Source organism: Triticum aestivum, chromosome 4A (genome assembly GCF_018294505.1).
Source record: "Triticum aestivum cultivar Chinese Spring chromosome 4A, IWGSC CS RefSeq v2.1, whole genome shotgun sequence".
NCBI lineage: Eukaryota > Viridiplantae > Streptophyta > Magnoliopsida > Poales > Poaceae > Triticum > Triticum aestivum.
The window spans coordinates 389,720,090-389,746,826 of record NC_057803.1 but is presented as its reverse complement, the minus strand read 5'-3'; positions in this window follow the sequence as shown (position 1 = coordinate 389,746,826).

The window sequence follows — 26,737 nt, the reverse complement described above, 5'->3', positions numbered from 1 at the left end:
AACCCCGAGTCCATAGGAGCAGTGAAGAGGCTCGGTGGATCCAGGATAAGATGGAAATATCCTGACAGTGCAGAGATACTGGCTTTGATTGAAGTCCCGGAATTGCTCTTCGACCGTGTACTCAGGATACCAGCGGTATCCAGCCTCAGTCATTACCCTGACCAACTTAGCAGTATGGCCGGGTACATCTAGGCATCGAGTCAGGCGAACCACTTGATTGAGGTCGCGAGTGGCCATCTGAAAGCATAATCATAATGCAAAGGCATTAGAATTTCTAGCAAAATTTCGGCAGCATAACAGCTGTAAATGCTCAAAAAGGATTTTGAGACATTTGACAAAGGATTTCGTACACACTCAACATCATCATATCAAAGTTCTGAAACCATTCTGGCAACATAATGTGGTAGTAGAACTGAACTAGGCTTGTAACCATCAAACTTATAAGGTACTACTGATTAGTAACTCGTGATCCTGATAGAGAGAACAGATCCTAATTCCTTAACCCCGGTGGAAGAATGGACTGACTCAGATCAGAAAGTCATAAGGTATAAGGAGTAAAAGAGCCTTACGTTCCAACCCACAAACAATTCCCCTACATATAACTAAAGAATTTCTAGACTCAACATCGACCAGTTTGGCTTGGAGAATCTATAGGCAGTCCGGCTCTGATGCCAACGCTGTCAGGACCCCGACTCGATGTCACATCGATCTAGCCGGTAACACTTCATATCACTTTGCGGCCTCACGCACGGTGTTCCCACGGGTGTCGCCTTACCTTTGCCCGGGACCGTTTGCGCCTTTTGGCTCACGTATATGATAGTGTCGCTAGCATCCATATGATAAAGAGCCCGGGCTGACATGACTAGTCGTAAACCCAAAGTGGCACAGACTTACAGGGACAGGCATCCATGACCCAGCTTCGAACGTGTCGGTCATCAGCAAGTGGGTCCGGGCTGTAGCACTGGGCTAGCAGGACTCCGGTAAACCGGGCTGTAGCGGGCTAACAGGACTCCGGTACTCAAAGCGTGACATTTCCCCGAAGGGACAGACACAGGAACGAAGAAGGACACATGCCGGCCAGCCTAAGTGTTCCAGAGCAATAGCAAGCTACCATGGCTCAGCGGTAACACTAGGAGACATTTCCCGGTAAGAGAGGCTACTAAAGATAAACAACTAGATAGTCAGATCCCACACATACCAAGCATTTCAATCATACACACATTATGCTCGATATGTGCAAATACAACGAAGCATCACAACATGACTCTACGACACAAGTACTTTATTTAAGGCTCAGGGAGCCATACATAATATACACACAAAGTTACGGGTCTCACGACCCAACATACACGTTATACAATCATACAAGCCAACAGCGGAAGTAACTTGTCTGAGTACAGACAACTAGTAAAATAAAAGAGGCTTGGAAAGCCTGGCTATACTATGTGGTCCTCCACAAGCTCAGGGTCACCACCTGGGTCTTTAGCCTACTCGTTGATGTCAACGTCTACATAGAACCCATCAGAAGGGGTTGCAGCGTCTTCTGTAAAAAATGTAGATTATAGCAACATGAGTACAAAGGTACTCAGCAAGACTTACATCAGATCCTACATACATGCATAGTATCAAGAAGGGTTGGTGGAGTTATTGCAGCAAGCCAGCTTTGACTCTTGGCTAGACTATCCTACGATACTCCAACTTGAAATAGTTTTGCGCACACGAGTCCACTACTCACCACTTCAATACACTACCGAGGATCCACCTCCGTCTTCCTACGGAAGAGCCATCCTCGGCACTCACACTTAGCTTGAGGCTTTTAATAGTTTCCATTTACTTGTCTATGAACTGTATAGGCAACCAAGTAGTCCTTTACCGCGGACGCGGCTATTCGAATAGATCATGTTAACCCTGCAGGGGGTACTTCTTCATACACGCTCTCACCACTTACCGTCGTTTACACGACATGTACTCGGCATCCTTCAAGCGGAAGCCCAACGTGGGTGTCGGCCACGACCTACCTAATCACCTAAGCCTCCAGTCCAGGTTTATCGCCTATTGATACCAACGCTGTCAGGACCCCGACTCGATGTCACATCGATCTAGCCGGTAACACCTCATATCACTTTGCGGCCTCACGCACGGTATCCCCACGGGTGTCGCCTTACCTTTGCCCGGGACCGTTTGCGCCTTTTGGCTCACGTATATGATAGTGTCGCTAGCATCCATATGATAAGGAGCCCGGGCTGACATGACTAGTCGTAAACCCAAAGTGGCACAGACTTACAGGGACAGGCATCCATGACCCAGCTTCGAACGTGTCGGTCATCAGCAAGTGGGTCCGGGCTGTAGCACTGGGCTAGCAGGACTCCGGTAAACCGGGCTGTAGCGGGCTAACAGGACTCCGGTACTCAATGCGTGACATTTCCCCGAAGGGACAGACACAGGAACGAAGAAGGACACATGCCGGCTAGCCTAAGTGTTCCAGAGCAGTAGCAAGCTACCATGGCTCAGCGGTAACACTAGGAGACATTTCCCGGTAAGAGAGGCTACTAAAGATAAACAACTAGATAGTCAGATCCCACACATACCAAGCATTTCAATCATACACACAATATGCTCGATATGTGCAATACAACGAAACATCACAACATGACTCTACGACACAAGTACTTTATTTAAGGCTCAGGGAGCCATACATAGCATACACCAAGGTACGGGTCTCACGACCCAACATACAAGTCATACAGTCATACAAACCAGCAGCGGAAGTAACTTGTCTGAGTACAGACAACTAGTAAAATAAAAGAGGCTTGGAAAGCCTAGCTATACTACGTGGTCCTTCCCAAGCTCAGGGTCACCACCTGGGTCTTTAGCCTACTCGTTGATGTCAACGTCTACATAGAACCCATCAGAAGGGGTTGCAGCGTCTTTTGTAAAAATGTAGATTATAGCAACATGAGTACAAAGGTACTCAGGAAGACTTACATCAGATCCTACATACATGCACATTATCAAGAAGGGTTGGTGGAGTTACTGCAGCAAGCCAGCTTTGACTCTTGGCTAGACTATCCTACGATACTCCAACTTGAAATGGTTTTGCGCACACGAGTCCACTACTCACCACTTCAATACACTACCGAGGATCCACCTCCGTCTTCCTACGGAAGAGCCATCCTCGGCACTCACACTTATCTTGAGGCTTTTAGTAGTTTCCATTTACTTGTCTATGAACTGTATAGGCAACCAAGTAGTCCTTTACCGCGGACGCGGCTATTCGAATAGATCATGTTAACCCTGCAGGGGTGTACTTCTTCATACACGCTCTCACCACTTACCGTCGTTTACATGACATGTACTCGGCAACCTTCAAGCGGAAGCCCAACGTGGGTGTCGGCCACGACCTACCTAATCACCTAAGCCTCCAGTCCAGGTTTATCGCCTATTCAGGTTCCATCCGCAGGGAGTCCGGTCGAAGTTTCCCATACGGCCCCGAACGATGTGAACAGGGTTCCCGAGATACCTAACGGGTACTCGGTACACCGTGCCACGTACCTACCGCATCACAGCCCACCCCTACGGTCAGCGCTATCCACGGCCTCCAGTAGGCTACAAACACCAGAAACTACTTGCAACTCCTGGACGGAGAACTAGGGTGAATAAGAAGCCGAGAGGGTCCATTGGTTTCGGGCCCAATGCATGGTAGTAGCTGATTCTTAAATCACACATACAGATCTCAGTGCTTAAGGTCGGCTTCAATGAAACAACCCACCATGTACTCCTACATGGCCTCTCATCGATACCTTTACCAAATCGTGTTCACCACACCACTCTCATTACCGACATAATCATTTCACTCTAGCCCATCACCCAGATGAACCAGACCTGACACGACTCTAAGCATAGCAGGCATAGCAAGGTAGGAACAACATATACATAGGGCTCAATCAACTCCTACACATGCTAGTGGGTTTCATCTAGTTACTGTGGCAATGACAGGTCATGCAGAGGAAATGGGTTCAACTACCGTAGCACACAGCAGTTTGAATCGCGTTGTCTTAATGCAGTAAAAAAAGAGCAGGAGCGAGAACATGGGATTGTATCGATATGATCAAATGGTTGGTTGCTTGCCTGATGGTTCAATGCACTGATATGGTTCTTCGTTAGGGTAATCACGGTACTCCTTGGGGGCAGAACCTGTCGCAAAGGACACCGATACACAACCATCACCAAACAATGTGCGACAATATGATGCATGCATGAAACATGGCAATATGAGTGTGTTGGGCTAATGCAACTAAAACCAGAAGGGTTTGAACAAATTTGAATCAAGGATTCAAATTTCAAATTCAAATATGGCCTTTTAAAGTGCTTTTCCTTGTTCTGCTTAAAACATCAATTTAACTTGTTTGATCATGCATGAAAATAGTACAGATGGATAGATTGGATTTTTCTGATCATTTTTCATATATAATTTGTCCAAATTGGAGTTACAGAATAAAAGTTATGAATTTTTGAAGTTTAAATAATATTCTGGAATTTCCTGATTTAAATTTAAATCCAGAAAATCAATTACTGCGTCAGCCTGACGTCAGTGTGACGTCAGCAGGTCAACGGAACAGGTCTGGGTCAAACCTGACAGTGGGTCCCGCATGTCAGGGTGATTATTTTAATTAAGATTTGATTAAAACTAATCCTGTATAATTAGCAGGGCTGGGCCCCACCTGTCATTGACTCAGGGGAGTCAACCAAGGCCCACCCATGGTCAAAGTCAAAGCCGGCGACGCCGGCGTTTAGCCGCCGGCGAGCCAGACGCGGCGGCGGGAGTGGTTTTGGCCATTTCGGCCACCAAAGGGGCCGCGGAGACCATCGGAGTGGAGCTGAGGACAAACCACAGCTCTTGGCGGAGTCCGTTGGGGTCGGGGTGGCCGGAGTTGGCGCCGGCGACGACTTTGGCGGCCACCGGGGTTCGGTCGAGGATGAACTTGGCGCTAGAGGGGTCGGTGAGGCTCGTGGAGTGGCTAGCTAGGTGCTGTGGGACTCGGTGAGTAAGATGGACACCATCTTGTGGCCGGAGTGTGGCCGGAAGCCCGTCGGCGACGAGGTCCGCGACGGCGCGTGCGGGTGAGCTTGGTGCGCTCGCTGTGGTGCTCGAGAGAGAGAAAGAGAGGAAGGGGAAGTTAGCCCAGCTCACTGTGGTCTTGATGGAAAGGACGGCGTGGTCGGGGACGAGCTGCTGCGGCGGCGACGGCGAAGGGGATCTCCGGCGATGGCGGTTCGGGCGAGGTTGGTGCGGCGGCTTCGAGGCACGCGAGCGCTCGGGGCTCGGCTAGCTCGAAGGAGTAGAGGACGGCGGAGCTTCTAGACAGGGTGGCGCGGCGTGGAGACGACGGGGAGCACGGCTACGGCGGTGGTGCGGCGACGGTAGCGTCGGCCATGGCGTGGGAGCGCGAGGGAGAGGAACTGGGGGCGAATGGAGGTGTCCAGGAGGGTCGGGGCGCGACGTGGAGCTCGTCCAGGCCATCAGGACGGCGAGAGGGGGAGGCTGGGCGGCGTGCAGCTGCGTGGCGAGCTGCGGTGCCGCCGCCGAGCACCTTGGCTGCCTGCCTGGCAAGCCAAGCAGCTCGCTGGAGCGGTGGCCGGGCTGGGCCGGCCAGGTGGGCTGGCTGGTGGGCCTGCGGTGGCGCCAGGTAAGTTTTCCCCCTTTTTTCTGTTTCTGTTTTATTAAATATATATCTGCAACTTTGTTGAATTTAATAAAATACCTAGGCAACTTCAAAAATCACCAAACTATTCCTGGCCCATAGTTGGATTATTTCCAACATGAAACATTTTAGTTTGGAGATATTTGAGCATTTAAATATTTTATATTATTTTAAATGCCCAAATTCAAATATTTATGATTTAATTCAAAAACCCTAGGATGGCCTAGGAAAATGTGCACCACTTTTGGCAGAGGTTCTGAACCAAGACAAAAATGATGGGCATTTTAGAAGGGCATTTCAGGTTCATTGAAAAATTATTTTAGTAACCCTAGTTGGTTTCAGAGGGGACTGGGGGTTCTGTCATCCCCATTTCAAGTTTCTGATGAAAGAGTAAACATGATGCAACACTCTAATGCATGACTAGCTAGGGTGTGACACGTAATCTCGGTGAGACCGATTACACAAACTCGGTGAGACCGAATTTGGTAATTAGCTAACCAGAGAGTTGGTCAGGCAAACTCGGTGGGACCGATTTGCTCTTTCGGTGAGACCGAGTGGAACTCGGTGAGACCGAAAAGTTACAAAGGGGAAACACTGAGTTTACATTGCAATCTCGGTGGGACCGATTCGCTCTTTCGGTGGGACCGAAAAGTTACGATAGGGAAACAGAGAGTTTGCAACCCCATCTCGATGGGACCGAGAACCTTATCGGTAGGACCGAATTGCTAGGGTTTGGCAGTGGCTAATGACAAGTGAAACTCGGTGGTGCCGGATAGGAAAAATCGGTAGGACCGAGTTTGGCTTAGAGTTTAGGTCATATGTGGATGTGGGAAAGTAGTTGAGGGTTTTGGAGCATATCACTAAGCACATGAAGCAAGAGGCTCATTAAGCAACACCTCATCCCTCCTTAATAGTATTGGCTTTTCCTATGGACTCAATGTGATCTTGGATCACTAAAATATAAAATGAAGAGTCTTGAGCTTTTGAGCTTGAGCCAATCCATTGTCCTTAGCATTTTGAGGGTTCCACTTTCACATCCATGCCATGCCAATCATTGAGCTTTCCTGAAATAATTATCTTGGAATAGTATTAGCTCAATGAGCTATATGTTGTTATGAATTACCAAAACCACCTAGGGATAGTTGCACTTTCACCCACGGAGAGGGGAAAGAGGAGGTGGACTCGGAGAAGACCCCGGAAGAGGTGGGGGAGACTTCCCCACTGAGCAAGGAAGAGATTCTCTGCGCCCTTCCTGATGATGCCGAAGCCAATGCCTACCAAAGGGAGAGGGAGCAGCCCCTCATCCCAACAAAGGGTAGGTCGTCGCTGGTGGTCCGTGGTGCCGCCTCCACCCCAACACCTCCTGGGACTGGATCCGGCTCTGCCTCTTTACCGCTTGGCGCCGCCGGAGCCCGAACGCCTGCCCTTCAGGTCCCGATGCTGTCAGGCTTCAAGCTTCACAAGCGAAAGGTGGAGTACTTCGCGGTGGACCGGTAGGTGTCTCGAGCTTCACTTTATCATTGCTGGTACTTGTTATTTCCCGACGCTCGCCCTTGGTTGACCAGGCCGGCATCTTCGGCGAAGAAGAGGAAGGAGGATATGGTGGCCGTGCCTTCCTTCGCAGAGAAAGAAGGCAGCAGCGCCCGCATCTCCCCAGCCCGATCGTCCTCGCGGGGCCAAGAGGAACATCGCCGGGTGGAATCAGCCCCCGTGTCCCTGCTGGCTCCGGAGGTGCCGGCACTTGGCGCGGCTGATGAGGTCCCAGCTGCTCCGGAACTCGCGGTCTCCCAAGCCCTAGTGACGGTGTCGCTTCATCCCACCGCAGCACCTCCAGTCCCTGGTTCTTCTGCTGCTGATGTTGTCTTGGAGCATGCCCTTTTGGAGATGACCCAGCTGTAGGCGGATCTCCTGAGCGCGGACCCACGCCTGGTGGCTGGGCGTCTGGAATTGGCCTCTGGCTGGCTTCACTCTGACCTGGCGGTTCGTGCGGCACTGGGCCAGGCCGCTGCGGCTTCCGAGGAGGAGAGGCAAGGAGCCGCTAGCGCTGCACCGATCATGATGCGGCGCCAAAAGACGCCAAGGCCGCCCGTGACCGCTGCCAAGTACTGGAGGGCGAGTTGCAGAGCCTGCACGACAAGCATGCCGAAGAGTTATGTTGTCGCCAAGCGAAGGAGGAAAAGATGAAGGCTCAGGAGGAAGCCGTCAAGAGCCGTGATGCTGAGTTGGCGGAGCTGGCGAAGAAGCAGGCCACTGAGCGCAACTGGTTGGAAGAGTTGGAGCGGAAGATGTGGACAAGGGAGGCCGATCTTGATGCCAAGGCGCGAGTCCTGGCCGAAGACCACGTGGCCTTCACGATCTCGAGAAGAGGTCTCGCAAGGCACTAAAGACACTCTACGAGCACGACATGGAGAAGCTGCTGGACATCGACGAGGACAGCCCCGCCCAGCTGCTTCCTCTCGTGGTGAAGGCGCTTGAGGATGTCAGGACCCCGACTCGATGTCACATCGATTTAGCCTGTAACACCTCATATCACTTTGCGGCCTCACGCACGGTATTCCCACGGGTGTCGCCTTACCTTTGCCCGGGACCGTTTGCGCCTTTTGGCTCACGTATATGATAGTGTCGCTAGCATCCATATGATAAGGAGCCCGGGCTGACATGACTAGTCGTAAACCCAAAGTGGCACAAACTTACAGGGACAGGCATCCATGACCCAGCTTCGAACGTGTCGATCAACAGCAAGTGGGTCCGGGCTGTAGCACTGGGCTAGCAGGACTCCGGTAAACTGGGCTGTAGCGGGCTAACAGGACTCCGGTACTCAATGCGTGACATTTCCCCGAAGGGACAGACACAGGAACGAAGAAGGACACATGCCGGCCAGCCTAAGTGTTCCAGAGCCGTAGCAAGCTACCATGGCTCAGCGGTAACACTAGGAGACATTTCCCGGTAAGAGAGGCTACTAAAGATAAACAACTAGATAGTCAGATCCCACACATACCAAGCATTTCAATCATACACACAATATGCTTGATATGTGCAAATACAACGTAGCATCACAACATGACTCTACGACACAAGTACTTTAGTTAAGGCTCAGGGAGCCATACATATCATACACAAAGGTACGGGTCTCACGACCCAGCATTCAAGTCATACAGTCATACAAACCAGCAGCGGAAGTAACTTGTCTGAGTACAGACAACTAGTAAAATAAAAGAGGCTTGGAAAGCCTAGCTATACTACATGGTCTTTCACAAGCTCAGGATCACCACCTGGGCCTTTAGCCTACTCGTTGATGTCAACGTCTATGTAGAACCCATCAGAAGGGGTTGCAGCGTCTTCTGTAAAATGTAAATTATAGCAACATGAGTACAAAGGTACTCAGCAAGACTTACATCAGATCCTACATACATGCATATTATCAAGAAGGGTTGGTGGAGTTGTTGCAGCAAGCCAGCTTTGACTCTTGGCTAGGCTAACCTACGAGACTCCAACTTGAAATGGTTTTGCGCACACGAGTCCACTACTCACCAATTCAATACACTACCGAGGATCCACCTCCGCCTTCCTACGGAAGAGCCATCCGCGGCACTCACACTTATCTTGAGGCTTTTAGCAGTTTCCATTTACTTGTCTATGAACTGTATAGGCAACCAAGTAGTCCTTAACCGCGGACGCGGCTATTCGAATAGATCATGATAACCCTGCAGGGGTGTACTTCTTCATACATGTTTCCACCACTTAGCGTCTGCACACGACATGTGCTCGGCAGACTTCAAGCGAAAGCCGACGTGGGTGTAGACCACGACCTACCTAAACACCTAAGCCTCTAGTCCAGGTTTATCGCCTATCCAGGTTCCATCCGCAGGGAGTCCGGCTGAGGTTTCCCATACGTCCCCGAACGATGTGAACAGGGTTCCCGAGATACCTAACGGGTATTCAGTACACCCGGCCACGTACCTACCGCATCACAGCCCACCCCTATGGTCAGCGCTGTCCACGGCCTCCAGTAGGCTACAAACACCAGAAACTACTTGCAACTCCTGGACAGAGAGCTAGGGTGAATAAGAAGTCGAGCGGGGTCATATTTCAGGGCCCAATGCATGGTAGTAGCTGTATCTTGAATCACACATACAGATCTCAGTGCTTAAGGTCGGCTTCAATGAAACAACCCACCATGTACTCCTACATGGCCTCTCATCGATACCTTTACCAAATCGTGTTCACCACACCACTCTCATTACTGACATAATCATTTCACTCTAGCCCATCACCCAGATGAACCAGACCTGACACGACTCTAAGCATAGCAGGCATAGCAAGGTAGGAACAACACATACATAGGGCTCAATCAACTCCTACACATGCTAGTGGGTTTCATCTAATTACTGTGGCAATGACAGGTCATGCAGAGGAAATGGGTTCAACTACCGTAGCACACAGCAGTTTGAAACGCATTGTCTTAATGCAGTAAAAGAGAGCAGGAGCAAGAACATGGGATTGTATCGATATGATCAAATGGTTGGTTGCTTGCCTGATGGTTCGATGCACTGATACGGTTCTTCGTTAGGGTAATCACGGTACTCCTCGGAGGCAGAACCTGTCGCAAAGGACACCGATACACAACCATCACCAAACAATGTGCAACAATATGATGCATGCATGAAACATGGCAATATGAGTGTGTTGGGCTAATGCAACTAAAACCAGAAGGGTTTGAACCAATTTGAATCAAAGATTCAAATTTCAAACTCAACCATGGCCTTTTAAAGTGCTTTTCCTTGTTTTGCATTAAACATCAAGTTAACTTGTTTAGTCATGCATGAAAATAGTACAGATGGACAGATTGGATTTTTCTGATCATTTTTCATATATAATTTGTCTGATTTGGAGTTACAGAATAAAAGTTATGAATTTTTGAAGTTTAAATTATATTCTGGAATTTCCTATATTAGAATAATTCCAGAAAATCATTATTGCGTCGACGTCAGTGTGACGTCAGCAGGTCAACGGAACAGGTCTGGGTCAAACCTGACAGTGGGTCCCGCATGTCAGGGTGATTATTTTAATTAAAGTTTAATTAAAATAAACAGGTTTAATTAACAGGGCTGGGCCCCACCTGTCATTGACTCACGGGAGTCAACCAGGGCCCACCCGTGGTCAAAGTCAAAGCCAGCGACGCCGGCGTTTAGCCGCCGGCGAGCCCGACGCGGCGGCGGGAGTGGTTTTGGCCATTTCGGCCACCAAATGGGTCGCGGAGACCACCGGAGTGGAGCTGAGGACAAGCCGCAGCTCTTGGTGGAGTCCGTTGGGGTCGGGGTGGCCGGAGTTGGCGCCGGCGACGACTTTGGCGGCCACCGGGGTTTGGCCGAAGATGAACTTGGCGCTAGAGGGGTCGGTGAGGCTCGTGGAGTGGCTGGCTAGGTGCTGCGGGACTCGGTGAGTAAGATGGACACCATCTTGTGGCCGGAGTGTGGCCGGAAGCACGTCGGCGACGAGATCCGCGGCGGTGCGGGCGTGTGATCCTCGTGCGGTGGCTACACGGCTCGGAAATGAGAGAGAGAGGGTCGGAGGAGTAGCTGGGCTCATAGCGCTCCCGTAGAGGCCACCGGCGGGGTCGGGGACGAGCTGAGGCGGCGACGGCGTTGAAAGGGATCTCCGGTGACGGCGAGCTCGGGCGAGGTCGGTGTGGTGGTCTCGGGCCGCACGAGCACACGGGGCTCAGCTAGCTCAATGAAGTGGACGGCGGCGGAGCTCCTGGACACGGTGGCACGGCGTGGGGTGGACGGAGGGCGTGGCTACGGCGAGGGGGTGGCGGCGATGGCGTCGGCCATGGCTGGGGCGTGCGAGGGGGAGGAGCTAGAGAGGAGAGGGAGTGTCTGGGAGGTTCGGGGGAGAGAGGGAAGCCGATCCACGGCATTAGCCGGGCGAGGGAGGCGGCGAGGCGGCGAGCAGGTGCGTGGCACCCATGCGGTGCTCGCCGTCGAGCACCTGCCTGCCTGCCTGGCCGGAAGCAGCTCGCTGGCGCGGTGCTGGGCTGGGCCGGCAGGTGGGCCGGTGCTGGGCGACAGGTAAGCTTTTTCATTTTCTTCTGTTTTCTGTTTTTTTAATACTTCTGCAACTTTGTTGAATTTAATAAAATACCTAGGCAACTTCAAAAATCACCAAACTACTCCTGGTCCATAGTTGGATTATTTCCAACATGAAACATTTTAGTTTGGAGATGTTTGATCATTTAAATATTTTATATAATTTTAAATGCCCAAATTCAAATATTTATGATTTAATTCAAAAACCCTAGGATGGCCTAGGAAAATGTGCACCACTTTTGGCAGAGGTTCTGAACCAAGACAAAAATGATGGGCATTTTAGAAGGGCATTTCAGGTTCATTGAAAAATTATTTTTAGTAACCCTAGTTGGTTTCAGAGGGGACTGGGGGTTCTGTCATCCCCATTTCAAGTTTCTGATGAAAGAGTAAACATGATGCAACACTATAATGCATGACTAGCTAGGGTGTGACAACTCACCCCCACTCAAAAGAATCTCGTCCCGAGATTTGGGTTCCTCCGGGAAGAAAGCGGGATACTCGAGTCGAAGACGATCCTCCCTTTCCCAAGTTGCTTCATCCTCAGAATGGTGCGACCATTGTACTTTGAGAAACTTGATATTATGACGTCGAGTGGTACGCTCGGCCTGATCGAGGATACGAATGGGGTACTCTCGATATGTAAGATTATCTTGGAGATCAAGCGTTTCGTGGTCCACTCCACGGATAGGATCCGAGAAGCAACGTCTGAGTTGAGAAACGTGGAAGACATCGTGGACTCTGGAGAGGTGCGGAGGTAGTTCCAACTGGTAGGCAACTTCTCCTTGTTTGGCGAGAATGCGAAAAGGTCCAATGTAACGAGGAGCCAATTTGCCTTTGATACCGAAACGATGGGTTCCCTTCAGAGGGGTAACCCGAAGGTAAGCCTTCTCGTCAACCTCGAAAGTCATAGCCTTATGTTTTCGGTCATATTGACTCTTTTGACGAGATTGGGCTGTTTTCAACTTTTCACGAACGATGCGAACTTGTTCTTCTGCTTCCTGAATCATATCCGGGCCAAAGAATTGTCTTTCCCCGGTCTCTGACTAGTTAAGGGGTGTTCGACACCGTCGTCCATAGAGAACTTCAAAAGGGGCTTTACCCAAGCTAGATTGATAGCTGTTGTTGTAAGCGAATTCGGCAAATGGAAGACACTTCTCCCAATCCAAGACAAAAATGTGCACCACTTTTGGCAGAGGTTCTGAGCCAAGACAAAAATGATGGGCATTTTAGAAGGGCATTTCAGGTTCATTGAAAAATTATTTTTAGTAACCCTAGTTGGTTTCAGAGGGGACTGGGGGTTCTGTCATCCCCATTTCAAGTTTCTGATGAAAGAGTAAACATGATGCAACACTCTAATGCATGACTAGCTAGGGTGTGACAGAGGAGGTCGTTGATGGCCTCAGTCCCATGGCGGAGGCAGAAGAACGCGTCCTGTCTTCAGCCGCACTAACTCGCGTCTTCAGCCATCTACACCTCCGCGACCCCAGCGCTCGCCTTGACGAGCTGCTGGAGCCTGTGGCTGAAGATCACTGCGAAGCCGCCGTCGTGGATGTAGAAGGTCAAGTGGAGGCCTTGTTGGGGAGGTTTCGCGACTTGGTCTCCAATCCTCTGTCTGGCGACGCCGTGGACCCTGCAGCTGGTGATGAAGGTGAGAACATTGTTGCCCACGGGGGAGCACCTTCCGCAGGCGATGGCGATACCCAGGGGTGACCTGCGACTATTCTTCCTGTTTTGTTCCTGCGACATGTATCAGGCCTCGTGGAGGCGTTTAGACTATTCATTTGGTATTTGTGAGAACAATATGCTTGTAATATTTGCTTCGAGATTTTTCGATTTCCTTCCTATTTGCTTTGCGTTCTGCGTCGGCAGAGCCCGGCCCCGCGCATACCTCAACCGCCATTTGGCTGACCGGAGACCAGTACGGACCAAGGAGTGAGGGGTTATGTTACCAGTTTGGCTCCTGAGTCGTGATGCTCAAGAGTCCCCCTTGATGCGCAAACAGCATATAGGGAGAGTTCGTGAGGATAGATCAATGTTCTACGTCGGCTGAGCCCAGCCACGCGCATACCTCAACCGCCATTGGGCCGACCGGAGACCAAGACGGACCAAGGAGTGAGGGGCTACGTGACCAGTTAGGCTCCTGAGTCGCGATGCTCAGGAGACCCCCTTGATGTGGAAACAATTTTCATACCTTCCCTCGCCGAGGTCTCGGGAGGGGCGTGCGATGCCCAGGTCCGGGGGACCTGGTTGGGTGGCGTGCGCTTGGGAGTAACACGAGTGCAGCCCCCGTGCCCAGCCCCCTTGTGCGGCTCTCCTAAGGGGAGGCGTTGTGGTGAGGCTGGGCGCTGAGCTTTGGGCTCCCTGAGGTTGGTACGACCATGGGGACGCCCTCAGTTGTTTATCACCAGCGCGGAGCATAGTTCTTCCGCTTGCGCGCGGGCATAGCCGCTCCTCGGCAGTGTCGATAGCCAGCACGGAGCATGGTGCTTCCACTTGGGCATGGGATGGGGGGCCCCTCCGGGAGGAGCCCCCGGGGCGTGTACGGCCCCGCCCTGACACGTGGCTTGCACGGCAAGGCTGCAAGGTGTATCTGGGCACTCGTGAGCCAGCACAGGACTCACGAGGCCCTACCTCAATGCGGGTTGCGCCTGGTCTTGAGTCTTGGTGACTGTATGTCCCTGCGAGGCGGTTAGATGCAAGCACACTACGTCCTCAGGTCCCGGCCCTCGAGCGAGCTCGGTCGCCGTTGGTATGCCAGGTTGTGATGCCATGGTCAAGGCCAGGGAGTGAGGGCTGGAGAGCCAGTAAGAGCTCCTGAGCGCGATGCTAAGGAAGCCCCCCTTTTAACGTGCAAGAGAATTGCATAGGATGAACAGACCCGTGGTGGGCAGCAATAGAGCAGGTGACAGCAGTTGGCGTCTTAAGCATGGAGAGCAGATCAATTTGGATAAATGCAGGAAGATGCATGCCACTGGGTCCGGCCCGAGGGGTGCCCCCAACAAGGTAAGCTGAAGACATAAGCAAAAGGGGTATATGCCGTAGGGACGAACCCACGCAGCCTGGGAATAATGCAGCCCGAGGGGGGCTCCCAGCTAAACGAGCTTGGAAGATGTCACCTGGTTCTATAGACAAAGTAGAGTTGGTGCAGCTGAAGGCGTGCGTTGAAGAAATGACTCCTCATGAGCTGCCAGAACCCTGAGCCTCGGGAAGCTCTGGGGGCTCGGGAGGTTCCCGAAGATCGTCTCCATCTCCTACCAAACAGCGTGGTACCTGGCTTCCTGAGCCGCCAGGACACGTCGCATGTTGCGCTGATAGGCCGACGCCACGCTCGGCAAGCCAAAAGGCATATGAAAGTAGCTATGCGGCGGGCCCTCGTAGCGGCCCACATGCGAAGGCCCGAAACGCTCCTGAATGCGGACCTATTGAGCCCTGGGACGTCGATGCAGACATGCAGCCAACCATCCTCGCCAGGATGCAGAGCTGCGCCTCGTGGGCGGCTGTCGCCGCGCATGGCTCTTGCTTCTTGCAGTTCCTGGGTGGTCCTGGTAATGAACTCCTGAGTGGTGGGCACTCCTTTCCCTATGCTCTCTTGAGGGTCACGTGCCGCGAAGCATGCCTCCAAGTGGTGCCGAAGCGCCTCCCTCGTGAGGTTGGCAAGGTCTGAGGCCCTCCAGAAGTGAGTCCCCGAGCCCTGCTTGAGGAGGGCGCTAGGCGCGCCTTCGTATGCGATGGAGGGAGGCGCTTCTCCTTGGGGATGGCCTCCAGAATGCCTTCATTTCTGCCGTCGCGGTCGTCGATTGCTGCGACTTGAAATGCGCACTCGAGGGAGCACTCCGCATCCCTCTCTTCACACGGGACCGTGATGCTTCCTCCGCTTCCAGGCATCTTGAGAACGTTGTAGCCGTGATGAGTGACTGCCATGAACTTGGCCAAGGCCGGATACCCGAGGATGGCATTATACGGCAGGCGGATGTGCGCGACATTGAAGTCGATGAGCTCGTTGCGGTATTTCTTGCACTCCTCGAAGGTGACGGGCAGGCAGAGCTGCCCTATCGGTGTGGTGGAGTCGTCGGTCACTCCCGAGAAAGGCTTGGTGGGCTGGAGCTGTTCATATGGCACTTGGAGGTTATCGAACGTGTCAACGGACAGGACGTTGAGCCCTGCACCGCCGTCGATGAGAGTCTTGGTAACCTGCACATTGCTGATGATTGGGGAACACAACATCGGGAGGACGCCGGCGGCGGCTGCGCACTTGAGCTGCTCCGCTGAGTTGAAAGTGATGGCGCATTCGGACCACCGGAGTGGGCGCGTGGCCTCGAGTTTGGGGAGCACAGCATTCACCTCGCGAGCGAACTATTTGAAGGTGCCCACCACGGCTCCTGGAAGCCCCCAGCCCCCTCTTCCTAGTGGTGGTCGTCGTTCCTTCTTGGTGGTGGTAGCGGGGGTAGACAGGCGTTGCCCTAGGGGCGATCTTCAGGCGGCGGGTCCCTCCAGGCGCCCTCGTGAGGTTAGTCCTGCCAGCGGTCCTCACGAGGCCGGTTGCGCCACTCCTGGCATGGGCCACGATCATCCCAGCGTCCTCCTCCATGTCCTCCTCCGCGGCCCTAGCCCCGATCATTGCGCTCGGGGCGTCGACCGTAGCGTCCTTCTCGTATGGCTCTGAGCTCTTGACAGTCGCTGGTGTTGTGGGTGTTCAGGTTGTGGAAGGCGTAGAATGGTCGGCCATTCATGGATGACTCGGGCTGATCTCTGCCCCGCTTGATGTCGGGCTCCGCTGCAAGCATAGATGCCTCCATGCACTTCACTTCCTTAGCCTTGACCTTTTTCTCCTCCGCGCCCACGGCTGGCAGCTCAAGGAGAGAGAAGCGCCCCTCCTCAGCTCTTGTGCACTTGGTCGCCAGGTTGAACAGATCTTGAGATGTGGAGAGCTCCTTGTGGATGGCGAGCTCTTCCTTCATCTTGTCGTCGCGGACACCGTCGGAGAACGCGGAGATGATGGCCTCGTTCGTGACCTTGGGAATCTTGAGGCCGGTGTTGTTGAAGCGCTGGATGTACTTCTAGAGGGTCTCTCCTGGTTGCTGCCTGATGTGGCGTAGATCACCCGTGGCCGGTGGGCGGTCGCGAGTGCCCTAGAAGTTAGCGACGAGGCGGTTGCGCATCTTGTTCCAGGAGGATATCAAGCCGTGTTGCAGGTTCAGGAGCCAGGAGCGAGCTCCATCCTTGAGAGCCATGAGAAGCCAGTTCGCCATGATCTTTTCGTCGGAGTTGGCCGCTTCGATGCTCAGCTCATAGAGCTGCAGGAACTCCGCGGGGTCGGCGGTACCGTCGTAGCGAGGAGGAAGATTCGACTTGAACTTGCCCGGCTAGGCGACGCTACGTAGCTCGGGGGTGAAGGCGCGGCAGCCAGCCTTGGTTGCCGGGGCCCTCTTCGGAGGTGGAGCTTGGTCTTGACGAGGTCCGCGCTGCACCGCTGCGAGCGGTGTGCGGTCTTGACGAGGTGGCGCGGGGACCGCAAGTGCAGCTTCTCGCGACCGCGGAATTTCTTCACAGCTTCTCTCTTCGCGCACGGGCGCCGGGCGCGGCGGATCATGCCGCGGAGCCGCGCGCCTTGGTGCCAAGGCGCCGTCTTGGACCTGAGGTGGTGGAGGCACGCCATGAACCCCGTCACCCGTGGCTGGTTGGGGGGGGGAAGAGAGTGAGATGGCGCCAGAGAGCCCCCTGTGGGGTGGGCGAGCTCGGTTACGCGGTCGAGCCGCTCCTCATAGAGGTCGTCGATGGGGCGGTTTCGCAGGAGCTCGCTCGCCGCGAGGAGCGCGGCCCGTGCCTCCATGGGAGCGCGGTGCACGTGAGACGAAGAACCATCAGGGGTCAGCGATGGAGTGGCGGTGCTTCCGTCCTGCCGCACCTAAGGATGCAGCAAGGACGCCTGCTGCTCGTTCCCCCCCCCCCGGGCCGGTGGCAGCGTTGGCGGCGGGATACGGAGAACGGCGATGTGGCCCGCCGACAGCAGCCGTCTGAGCAACGTGGGCGGTGAGGGCAGCCCGACACTTAGCTCGAGCACGGCGAGCGTCTGCCATGGAGATGATGGAGCGACGGAGCGACGAACTGATGGAAGGGAAGCTACGGCAGACCCCTACCTGGCGCACAAATGTCAGATGTGGGGTTCCGGCAAACCATTAAGGTTCGAACACTGGGGTGCGCGTGAAGTCTTTCCTTCCTGATCTGCGCCTTAGCTCGCTAAGGTCTCGCGGACGAACTCGATGAACTCACAAGACAAAAAGACACGAGCTTTATACTGGTTCGGACCACCATTGTGGTGTAATACCCTACTCCAATGTGGTGGTGGTAGATTGCCTCTAGGGCTGATGATGAACAATACAACGGAAGAACAGCCTCATGAGGTTGAGGTGTTCTTGTGAGTAGGCTCTCGATCGGGTTGGATCAAGCTAAGATAAGATGCCCCTACTATGGTGGCTAGCTCTACTTATATAGGCCCTGGTCCTCTTCATAAATATCGAGCGGGAAGGGAGCCAACAACGGTGGGCCAATTTGAAGGGGGACAACTAGTAGAAGCTATCCTGACAAAAGTGGTCTTCGCCTACGAAAATCTCTGGTGGTGACGCCGTCTTGGGCTCCACGATGACCTCCATCTTGCTGTCCTCCTGGTCTTAGTCTCGTTGCACCGATATAGCAACCTTTGGGTGATGCCTCGGTACTCTTCGGCTGTGCTGGCGTCCTTCGCACCAAATAGGAAACAAGGACACTACGCGCGCTGGCGCCCGCCTGGTGTCGTGCGTCATGGCTCACGTCACGAGGGTCTCGTGAGGTTTGCCCCGCCTTGATATCTCCGCTCCTCCTGAGGCTGCCTGGCTAGGCTACTCCAGAGGAGGTCTTGCGTCGTCCGCCTCGTGAGGCTTGGACCCTCGCGAGGATCTTGGATGCTTTGTTGGTGAAGATGGGTCGTATAGCCTGCTGGCTTAGCCACGCCATGGGCCGCAGGTAGGCAAGTCTGGGACCCCTGTTCCCAGAACACCGACACATGAAATGTTTCTAATGAAGTATGCATCATAAACATTGCACCACAAAATAGCGTGTGCGATAGTTGTCATGTACGATGATGTTACAATGGTCCAACATTCGTAATCCTGTCTGACACTCGTACGACGATTAGCTAATCTTCTTAATTATTTATTGCATACGGTTTGGGAAAAGCGAATGTGTGTGATTGTATGCTTATCATACATGTTCTATAATAGTGAATCGATTGTGATGGGGCGCGCATCATAAACTTAGCACCACAGAATATCGACCGCCATGGCAATGCGAGCACAAATGAGTAGGAGTACTGTAGGGTCCCTATCCCCGACTGTTTCCGGGTCATGTGGGAAGGACCCCCTATCCACGTCACTCAGTAGGCGACAATTAAAAATGTCATCGCGGAAAGGGGTTTAAAAGCCGTTTGTATTGTACCGATGCACACAAGTGACTATTGAAGCAATGGATGTACTTCTGCAAGGTCACCCCTGCCTGCTGCTTGATGCACCGCAGGTCACCCGCAGACGGCAGCCGGTCGCGATTGCCCTGGAAGTTGGCGACGAAACACTATCGCATTTCATCCCAGGAGGAGGTCAATCCCGTGGGCGGTTTCATGAGCCACAAGGGTGCACCATCCTTGAGGGCCATGGGAAACCAGTTCGGCATAACCTTCACGTCGCCATTGGCCGCCTCGATGCTCAGCTCGTAGAGCTGCAGGAACTTAGCAGGGTCAGGGATGTCGTCGTAGCATGGAGCCTGGTCGGGCTTGAACTTCCCCGGACAAACAATGCTACGCAGCTCCGGAGTGAAGGCGCGACAACCCACTGTGGTCGCAGGAGCCCATCATGGACGTGGAGCCTGATCCTGGTGCTCGCGTGCCACCGCTGCAGGCAGCGCGCGGTCTTGATGTGGCAGTGCTGGGAGTGCACGAGCATCTTCACTTGGCCGGTGGACCACCAGACAACTTTCTTCTTCACGCGCCGGCACTCTGCGTGGCAGGTCGCGCCGCAGGGCCTCGTGCCTTGGCCCGAGGGCGACATCTTGACATGGAGTTGGAGGAGGTTCTCCATGGGCTACATCACCCATGGCAGGCGGCAGGCCAAGCAGCGAGAGAGATGGTGCAGGAGAGCCCCCGGCGGCGCTGATAAGCTCGATGATGCAGTCTAGCCAGTCTTCATAGAGGCCGTCGACGGGGCAATAGCGCAAGAGCTCGCACACCATGAGCAACGCAGACTGTGCGTTAGCCGGCCTGCAAAGGGCATGGGACGATGAACTAGCCGGAGTCAGTGACGGGTTGGCAGTGTGCCCATCACGCCGCATAGAGGGGTGCAGCGATGAAGCTTGCTACTCGTGCCCCACCGGGCCGGTAGCACTGTTCGCCCTGCAGATGGGGGATGGCGAGGACAGCCGTTGCCCGCCGACGCTGTCTTAGCGACGCGGGCAGCAAGAGTGGCCCAGCGTTCGGCATGACCGTAGCGGGCGTCGGCCATGCAAGCAGTGGAGAGGTGGCGGGTCAACCGGTGGAATAGAGGCTCTGACGCACCCCTACCTGGCGCGCCAAAAGTCAGATTTCGGGTTCTGTAGAACCTTGAGAGGTTCGAACTCTCAGGTGCGTGTGAAGAACTCATCCTCCCCAGTCTGCCTACTCGCTAATCTCATGGCCTAGCTCGGCGAACTGAATAGAAAAGAGACATAGCAGTTTAGCCAGGTTCGGGCCACCTTGCGGTGTAAAACCCTACTACTGATTTGTGGTGGATTGGCATGAAAGTGCCAAGGATGAACTAGTACAGTGTGATAACAACCTCAGGTGGAGGAGTGTTCTTGTGCTCGATGAGTTGGTGGGTGTGAGGATGGTCTAAATGATCCTTCCTCTTTTGTGGAGGTGGCTAAGCCCTATTTAAAGTGGCCTTGGTCCTCGTCCCAAATGAAGGAGGGAAGGGATCCCACAACTGCAAAATTCAAAGGGAAACAACTAGTACATGCTATCCTGACAAAAGTAGTCTTCTCCTGCAAAAGCCTCTGGTCGTCACACCATGGTGGGCACGGCGATGACCTTCGTCATGCCGCCCTGGCTGTCTTGGTCTTATCGCACTAGAATGGAAATCTTTGCCAGATTCCTCGGGACCCCGTGCCCGCGCTTGCCCCCATAGCACCAAAGAGGAAACTGGTACATTGTGTCCACTGGCGTCCGCCTGGCCTTGGTCGTCATGGCTCATGTCATCCGAACCTCACGTGGTGAGCCTTGCATAGAAATCTCCACTCCTCGGGAGCCAGCCTATGGAGGCCGCTCGTCGTGGAGGTCTTGGCGTCATCCGCCTCGCGTGGCTTGGCCCCTCGCGAGTTGCTGATGATGAAACTAGGCCGTACCAGGCCGTCGATGGAGCCACGCCGTGCGCCCAGGCAGGTAAATCTAGGCACCCCCGTTCCCAGAACACCGACACCATCCTCCTGCATCTTCTTAACCTACGGTTAGAAAATAGACAAGCTAATCATCTTATCTACTCAATATATTAAAAAACTGACAATGCATTTCAAAAGCTTACATGGATCTTGAACCATTTCACAAATCCCGCCATAACCAGTTTGTCAATGTTTCTTGGATTTTGCAGCAGTAACTCCTTTTTGTAGATGCTGCACAACATAGTGATCGCATCAAACGTCTAAATATATAAGAATGTGCTACAAGTTTAGTAGATTACGATGTATAAGCTGCAGTACTTAGCACTTACTCGATATAAGGTATAAGCTGAAGTTACATGAACATCCAACTGCACCATCACATCAAAAAAGGCTGGAGGATATATCTTCACAAGGTCACATGGGATAGTTGGTATCTTGTCTCTAAGACGCTCTGAAGCATCTATCCTGATATTTCTACTACAGAGTTCCCTAAAGAATTGTCCCAACTCTGCAACTGATCTGTATAAGTTTGGGCGGCCCAATCCTCTAGGAATAATAGGTAAAACCCTTTGAAGTAGGATGTGGCAATCATGATTTCAACCCTTATACCTTGTTTCCATCTGCACCGACTATCCTTTCAGGGTTGGAAGGAAATCCATGTGGGAATCTCACACGTGATAGGACCTTGAAGAATTCTTTTCTTTTTACCTTGTCCAAGACGTATACAATTGGTGCCATATCCCGCGGTGCACCTTCATCTAACACCTGCAAATCCATTCTGATACCAAGGAGTGTCAAATCAATCATAGATTTTAAGCTATCTTTCGTCTTGCCTTCAATAATAAGAAGTGTGCAAAAAATGTTGTCACATATATTTTTCGCGATGTGCATCACATCAAGATTGTGCCACAGATCCAAATGTTCCCAACACTCCAAGTCCCACAAAGTGGAACTGCGGGAAAACAATAATCTCTACTCTGCCCTGCCACACTTCCTTTTCCCGCTACCATTATCAGGATGGTTTCCTGGTGTAATATGCCCGACCTTCTCTAATTCCACTTGCAACTCATCACTGGTGAGCCTCTTTGGCGCATCACAGTTTTCATGCTTTGCATTGAATACACGTCTTCGATATTTTGTAGGACACATCTGTGTCCAATGTAACAGACCTTGCTAAGTATTGTGTATGATAGTGGATTCTTGTCACAGCCATCATGTAGTTTGGTTCTTTGGTGCAGACATTTGGTGGCTTGTTGTAAGGGATAACAAGCACTGGCCGCAGGCTATATTTCACGCTCTGGTGGCCAAATGGGTTAAATACATCTGTAGCTAAGCCAAGTCTATTGTTTCTCGTGTCAGCAACAAACTTTTTGTGTTTCCGATTGATGATTTTCCAATCACTATCATGAGATGGATGTCTCATTACATTCTGATCTTTGTACTCCTAGTTCCTAAAATGCCACAGTACATCCTCTCTTGTTTCAGCATCATGAAACAACCTGTGCAATCTTGGTATAATTGGAGACTGACTCGGAACATTATGTGGAATCCTCTTCACAGCAATGCCATCTTTCCATCTTGATGATTTGCAGTTTTGACATTCACTTAAGTTGGCATAATCCTTCCAGAACAGAACACAATTATTCTTACAAACATGGATCATATCATAACCAATTCCAACTACACGAAGTAAATTCTTCATTTTACTGTAGGTGTGTGGCAGCTCAAAAACATCTGGGAAAGATCCGCAGAAAGCAGCCAACATCGCATCGATTGATTTGTTGGTCATCTTCTCAGATGTTTTCACCGGAAGAAAGGTGACCATAGCTAAGAATACTGATAGCTTATTTCCTGGGGTGACAGCCATGTTGCATTGTTCAAACATGCGGACTCACCGTTTTCTTCTACGGGTGAAAGGTCACGAAATGCGTGAGCATTTTGTGGCATTGTTTCAATGTTGGTTAAACTCACTGTCTACGCCACCACCACCACCTCGTCCTCATATTCCACCTAAGCATCGGTAAGATCAAGATGGCGATCTGCTGCTTCCAGGTAGTCAGTAACATTGACATTCACAGCTTCACCATGATGAACCCACCTAGTATATGTGACCGACATCCCATACAAGTTTACATGATTTTGCATGGTTGACTGGGGCCTTGTAACTGAATTCATACAACTGCTACATGGGCAGAGCACATCTGATTTTTGACCACAACACTAAGCTCTGATAAAGTTCGTAAATTTTTCAACCCCCTCGACATATGTAATGGAGAATCTTCAAGCTAAAGTTATCCATGTCCCGTCCATCTGTGAGACATATATATTAGTTCTTATATTAGATATTAAAGGATAAACATAGATGCTTTTTTATGAAGTCCAGAAAAAATACGTAGCTCGATGTCTAAAGTTGTGGCAAGATATTTGGACAAGCAGATCTATGTAACGAAATATATGTCAAGCTAATTCAGCAAATATATTTTAGTGCTAAATTATGGGAGGCTATTTCAGCAGTGAATGAGGCTGAGCACATAGCCATTGAAGGCCATCTCAGCGACAAAGCTTGAGTATAAAACGGTGTCGAGATATTTCCCCTAACAGATTGGCTACTAGACCATGGCAATCTACTTCCCAATAAATATATGGCAGCAATATTTTAGCAACTAATTAGGCATGGCATGCCATCTCAGCTTAGCAGATTGAGTGCTGAACAGGGCAAGGAAGCTTCTTAAGCATGGGGCCTCAGTCTATCAGCTATCAGCGTCTATTAGCTAACATTCAATGCTACTCCCATATACATGGGGCCTCAGTCTAGAATGTGCGTACCATGGGAGAAGCGGACCGCCATGCATCTCCACAAGAATGTCACCGGCGGTGTGGGCGCGGCTAGAGGACGGCATTCTACGAGAGTGTACCATGGCAGCGAGAGGATCGCCATGCGTCCCCTCGACGAACCGCGGCGCCGACGTATCGCCACGGTGGGGAGGGCAGCTTTGCCAGAGCGAACGGAGTGGAGGGGGCCAGGGGAGGGGGTTTGGGGAATATTATTGGCTAGTTGGCTCAAGGGAAGATGAATTGGGGATTTGGTGGGAATTGCGGTTGGTGGGGGAGTTTGGCGCTTGGTCGGTTTTTTCAAATGCGGTCCAACATGTTAGTGAAGAGGCAAGCCGAAGCGCGTTCCCTTTGCATGAGCCATGTGCAGGACGGATCGTGTGAAGGGTACAATGCGACTATGACAAGCGTGCAGTGAGTGTACCACCTTTTTCCCTTTAAACTTGGTGCTTCGCATGATGCATCGATACTACTAGTAATCCGGTAATCCTAACTAAAACGGCGCAGCCAGGTCTTTTCTTGCCCGATATGCTAGGAGCTTGGCTTAGTTGGTTTTTTCGGGCAAGTAATGCTACACCTACATAATCCCAATTACCTAATTAACGTAATGTGCAACATGTGGGCTGTTGATTGGAGATTGGGGGACGGAGGGGCCCACCACCATGAAAATCAGGGGGGAGAGAGAGAGGTAATTTACGTTAAGCCTTTCGTAGGTTCCCGTAGATGTAGAAAGATGTGATATGCGTGAATGTGTACTAGCTGTACTTCGCATGTTAGCTTTGTCTCGGGTCAAACCTTCTAAGTTTGTACACACAAAAACGAATCATCATTACATATATTTTCATACAATATATCTTACTATTATTGCGAAAGTTCATATACACTGGACGAGATTCATGCAAACATGGTAGATTTTCATTACATTTTGAACTTTTATAGGACAGAAAAATAAAATAAATCCGACCCTAAACCTATGCTACGGTGGGGACCGATGTCCTCCATCTGCTGTCTCCATGTACGAGGTGGGGTTCAAGACCGGTGAAGTGAAGGTGCATTCTCCAGCGAGGAAGTGTAGATCATGGGAGATGGACCGGCCAGTTGGCACACCATGCCCAGCCGCCTCCCATGCCCTACTCATCCTCGGAGGAGTCCCCGACCTCGGCGGTGCCAGTGGATGTGAGGTCGATGATGATGGATGTGGACGATCTGTCACTTCACCTGCCACATGTGCCACCGAATGTTGGATGGCGGCAAGAAAGGCGTGTGGCTAATGATGCTCCCGTCATCGGCCGCCAGCGTGGCCACCACTTATGAGGTCACATCCGCGTCTGGCTACACCTCCATTGCATTATGAGCGGTGACTTGAGCCAGGGCGGCAACCTAGAGCTTCATCCCCGAAGACAAGCTCTCCGATAGAGTGTTCGCGCTCGCAGTCATGGTGGATGTGGTGGCAGGTAGGAGGATGCACTATGGTGGGGAGTTTAGCTAGGCGTCGCTGCTTTAAGTAGTGCATTCCGGTGACGCCAAGTGTCTGGGTGCATCATTAAGTCACCAGAGTTGGTTCCTCAGGCACCGATCCTGCTTAATGACGGCATACAAACGGACAGCATGAATCCGGGCTACGGCCCCGGCTGGGAACGCACACGCGCGACGGTGCAGGGGACAAGGGTTTTTAGTGTGCCAGGGTAGTCAGCTACGGTCGTGGCAACATTGGAGATGCCGTTTGCTCACATGTGATCCCCACATGTCATTGAAAAAGCAAGACTACCCAGCATGTTCTCAGGTCCTGGGGATGCAGTTGGCCATGCTAGTACACTCCGCGGATGTGGGGACCCCGACTCATAAGTCGTTATCACCGAATGCACGTGTACAGTGATCCCAAAGATCAATGCTCACCGAACACACAGAAGTTGTATAACAAGAGTCTTACATCCATGCATACTGTCTTACATAAATCATGACCATTATGGTCAAGTCTTGAGTATAACTTCGCATCGGAAGTCTCCGTTGATAACTTGGACCCATGCCATCCGCCTTAACCCTACTGGCATTCTGACTGGGAAGCGTCCTAGCTCGCATGCTCGTCTCCAAAGAACTCTTCTTCAAACTCATGTTCTTCCATACCTGGCCAATTAAATAACTAGTGGCAAGCCAATGAGTACTTTGAATGTTCTCCCAAGCAACCCATGTTTTGGTTCAAGATACAAAAATGCATGATATAGGTAAATTTTTGCAGAAAGCTAGTTTTGAGTGCAATGACATGTTCAACAACTTGTAAAACATGCAACATATGAATTCAAGTAACCTTAGGAACTGGTTACAGATATCAACATAAAGGGAGTGGGCTCCAACCCAACTCATCCATGTCAAATCCTTTGAATTGACCCAAGTAGTTCTTCGTACACACACTGGTTTGTAAACAAGTGGACGTAGCCCAAGAGCGGCTACCCAACTATCCTTGACCGTGCACACGGCTATTCGAATAGTTTTACACTCCGCAGAGGTTGCACACTTTACCCACAAGATCAGGGGACCCGCGGTACCTCAAGTACCCGGGGTCAGCACCCGATCATTACCTTTCCCTAGACGACACTAACATAGAGTCCACTCGGTTGGTAGCAACCCCCATGCCCCACATTTCTCATCTTAAGAATTTGGAGCCACGCTCCCATATTCATC